Source organism: Aplysia californica, unplaced genomic scaffold (assembly GCF_000002075.1).
Source record: "Aplysia californica isolate F4 #8 unplaced genomic scaffold, AplCal3.0 scaffold00236, whole genome shotgun sequence".
NCBI classification, from domain to species: domain Eukaryota; kingdom Metazoa; phylum Mollusca; class Gastropoda; order Aplysiida; family Aplysiidae; genus Aplysia; species Aplysia californica.
Genome location: NW_004797506.1, coordinates 979,696 through 984,060, shown reverse-complemented (window position 1 = coordinate 984,060; position 4,365 = coordinate 979,696). Strand labels below are relative to the sequence as shown.

Sequence of the window (4,365 nt, the reverse complement as noted above, 5' to 3'; positions counted from 1 at the left end):
GAGAGAGAGAGAGAGGGGGAGGGGGGAGAAGACATGGAATAACATCAAGAGGCTAGCCTAGGAGAGAGAAAGGTGGAAAGTGTTTGTCCGTGGCCTATACCCTGGTGCAGGGTGAGAAAGGCAATGATGACGATGATGATGGTGATAATGATGGTTTTTTTTGGGTTTCCTTTAAGGGTCTGGTGGACTTCACGAAGAAATCTTCGAGCGAGAGCGAGGTTGTTTTTCGGCTCCATTGTCAATATACACTTAGACGCACCTCCACTCGTCCAAATAACTCCATTCGAGTTGCCATTGTTCCCGGACATTCCAACATATGTTTGACATCCTCCTTTTCATGGCCGCATCTTCGGCAACATGGGCTGAGCTCTTCATTTACAAAGTTCTTATATCATCTCAAGCTCCAATGATGGTCCGACCGCAGTCTCGCTAGCTCAACCTGGTCCCAGCGACATGTGATATTTTGTTCCCGCTTATTGGAGTACCCAGAATACACATCCTCCAGGGGCTGGTACTTAGCAATGATGATGATGATGATGATGATGATGATGATGATGATGATGATGATGATGATGATGATGAAGATGAAGATGAAGATGAAGATGATGATGATGATGATGATGATGATAATGCCGATGAAGCAAGCGGCCTTCGAGGTGTACGTTGGTGTATGACAGAGATCACAACTACTAAGCCTACTGCGTCAGTTTGCTAAGGGAGCCAAGGCAGTATCAGTGACCTCTCAAGGTCCGCTCCTATCACCACCGGGCTGAGACAGATAAAGACGACCTGATAGTGACTGGGACACCGTGCTGTGTCCACGCTATCGTGTACAGTACAAGTACAGGCGTTGTGCAACTCCTGCAAGCCGGGGCCGAGTCCTTCACCTCAATGCTAGATATATATGCTTTAATGTAGCCGCCGCTAAATCGTTCATTGTCGTGGCTACATTGAAGCATTCTGCCTTGGGTACATTGTATCTTTTGCACTAAGCTAACGATCTAGAGACACAAACGTGTAAGACATTATTATACACTGCCTCTGTCTGAGATAGTAGACAGACACACACTACACTGCCCCTGTCTGAGATAGTAGACAGACACACACTGTCGCTGACTGTACTTAATCTAACGTATAAAACAAACACACACACACACACGGTCATTTACTGCGCACCACTTGCAGCCAGTTAATGACCAGATAAGTTAGTGTGTTCGTCGTTAGCGATACCGAAGTCACTTGGCACGCCTCTGGCGATACCCCACAGAGAGAGAGAGAGAGAGAGAGAGAGAGAGAGAGAGAGAGAGAGAGAGAGAGAGAGAGAGAGAGAGAGAGACGGGGTGGAGTGTGTGTGTGTGTGTGTGTGTGTGTGTGTGTGTGTGTGTGTGTGTGTGTGTGTGATAGAGAGAGAACACACACAGCAAACGATAGAGAGAGCACGTGTGTGTGAAGAAGACAACGTAACATTATTATATTTAGACCTTCCAGTGACCGGACGAGAGAAGAGGAGAGATGTTCGTCAGCTTGATCAATCTCTAGATTGTATCAACCCTCTCTGATTGTATCAACCCTCTCTGATTGTATCACGGAGAATCTCTCCTCCGTTGTAGGACACGGACGTATGCCCCACTCCACCAAGCGCGCTAGCCCTTCTCCAGCAAACACTGCACACACACACGCGCACACACACACAGATCTTCCAGATAGTTCATCATCAAGCAAGGGACAGACAAAGTGACGCCGCCGGGATAGGGACAGAGTGAGAGAAGCGCTGAGTGGGTACATCTGTGTGTCTGTGTACATCTGTGTGTGTACAATTGTATTCTGTGCATGTGTGTGTGCATGAGTGTGCACGTACGTGCGTGCGTGTGTTGGATGTGTGTAAAATCAGTTCAAGTAAGAAACAAACGTCTTCTCCCGTACAAAGCAGGTTCACCACACAAGGTTGGGCTATACCTTCTGTCTTTACGGAGAAAAACAACCAAATGCCTCGCGAGACAGATTGTTAGTAGAATAGAGGCCTACTCAAAAACTCGACTCCCCGGAACGAGGAGCGAGTGGATTGTACCAGTACCTAATAGAATGCACGGATTGTAACACTGTTATTAACAGTTACTTACAGTAGTATGGATTATAACAGTATTTAACAATAGTATGGATTATAGCAGTGACTTGCAGTGGTATAAATTGTTACAGTAACCATCAATATAATGGACTGTTACAGTAACTAACACTACCCCCCACACCTCGCACGGAAACAACCAAAGAAGAGGGTACAGCGGTCAAGAACTGAGGCTAGAGGATGAGTTGTCCAACTGAAGTAACAACTTGAGTCTGAGAGTTGTCCAACGTAGCTGTGAGTTGTCTAACCGAGAGTCTCATGGAGCAGGTGGAGCATTCCAGCACTTGACCTACTTCTCACCCCCCCCCCCCCCACACACACACATCTGGAGCGTGAGTGCAAAGGTCAAGGGAGAGGAGAAAGCTATTTTCAGCTGATGACTGACTTACTTGTGTGTGCTCTCCTAGTCTAGCGCATCCTTCCATCCCTCGCCTCGGCTCGCTGTTGCCTCACACCAAGGAGTACTATATAGATACAGTAATAGCACTCCTTGCCTCACGCTTACACGCGCCAGATCCCCGCAGTAAGTACAGACAAATATCATGTTATGTTCCTTCACTCTCCAAACTTGTCTTCTTTTTTTCTTCTTTTTTTCATTGCTGCCCTCACCTATAGATCATGAGTTCTTATGGTTTCATATTTCTGACCTCTTTGATTTTGATACATTCGTAAATAACTCCATCACCTGGCCTTGATAATTTGCCTTGAAGTAAGTAGGAAACCAAAGTTTGTTTTAGTAGAAGTTTTACGGTGTTCGCAACTGCATAAGGTCATATGAGCGCCAGAAGATTAGAGGTGTTACAAGAGAGTAACAAACATAAAAAAGAAGAAGGGGAGATAAGGATGATTGATCAGATGTTTCATAGGAAAGAAAAAGCAAGCCACACCAGAGCACCCGCCAACCACCCACAGGAAACCAAACAACACATAAAGGATAAAGTGTTGGAATCACAAGCAGTGAAGGCGTTACTAGGAAATATATATAATAGCCAAGTCTTGCGCGGTTTGGTCAGAGCTTTTAGTTTTGGTAAGAGTTTTACGGCACTTGCAACACAATAAAAGTCATAGGTGCTGAAGATTGGAGGCGTTGCAAGAGAGTAACAAACACAAAAAAGAAGGAGAGATAAAGACGACAGATTTTTTATATATGAAAGAAGGACCAAAACACACAGAACACCCATCAACCACCCACTTGGTCAGAGCACTTGACCTCTATCCAGACATAAATAATAGCAGAGATAGACCATGCCTTTTGTTGTTTTTTTCATTGGAGCTTTAGTTCACATGCACGTTGCTTTACAAAAGGAAGGAAAAAAAACCCAAACAACTCAGCGGTTGCAGCTGACAGTTATTCAAACTAAATTTCAAGTCTCTAGAGCATGTTCCCACTGTAAACCCAAGGCACATCAGGAGGGAAACAGCTCATCTTTCTTCCCCTCATCCACAGACATTGTTTTATGTTTCAAAAGATTCTTTTAAAGCAAAAGAGGGGGAAAAAACGCAACAAAAATTAACCTCCTTCTTGTCACTTTTTTCTTTTATTGGTGGCGGAGCGGTTAGTGCGCTCGTCTCCGAAGCGGAAATAGGAAAATCCGGGTTTGAGCCTCGGTTCGGACACAGACTTTTTCACCCCCTTCTGCCCACCCAGCAGTAATGGGTACCTGACTTCGAGTTGGGGAAATAAAGGCGGCATGGAAAGGAACTGGCAACCCAACCAGAATATGCCGAAGGTCCAGGAAGTTGTCTCACTAACAAGGCGATCCCCAATGTCCGCATCGGATGCGGGAACAACTTTTATCTAAAAAAGCCTAGTGAATGTTTTTGATTCTTGAAACTGGAACCGGCCTCTAGTCTTACACCTCAGATTATAGACTAGGATATCCTAGCAAATAAAATAATGAAGATACGACAAGAAAGCACAGACGTGTAGTCTTATCTCTTGAAGACTAGAATATCCTAGAAGAAGAAAAAAAAATGGAGATACAACCAGAAAAGAAAGCACTTGAGGTGGCGTAGTCCTACCTCTTGAAGACTACAATATCCCAGGGAAAAAAAGGAATGATAGATATGACAAGAAAGCACTTGAGGTGGCGTGGTCCTACCTCTTGAAGACGAGAATATCCCAGGGAAAAAAAGGAATGATAGATATGACAAGAAAGCACTTGAGGTGGCGTGGTCCTACCTCTTGAAGACGAGAATATCCCAGGGAAAAAAAGGAATGATAGATATGACAAGAAAGCACT

At 44.8% G+C, this 4,365-nt stretch overlaps 1 protein-coding gene across 1 annotated transcript in view; it reads left to right on the top strand.

Moving 5' to 3' along the window:
* Positions 1–1,713: 1,713 nt before the first annotated feature.
* Positions 1,714–4,365, top strand: part of LOC101855498 (ceramide-1-phosphate transfer protein) — an 18,342-nt gene continuing 15,690 nt past the window's right edge. The window contains exon 1 of the mRNA XM_005100122.3: positions 1,714–2,645. The gene's annotated coding sequence lies outside the window, so the exon portion shown is untranslated. The remainder of the gene's footprint in view (positions 2,646–4,365) is intronic.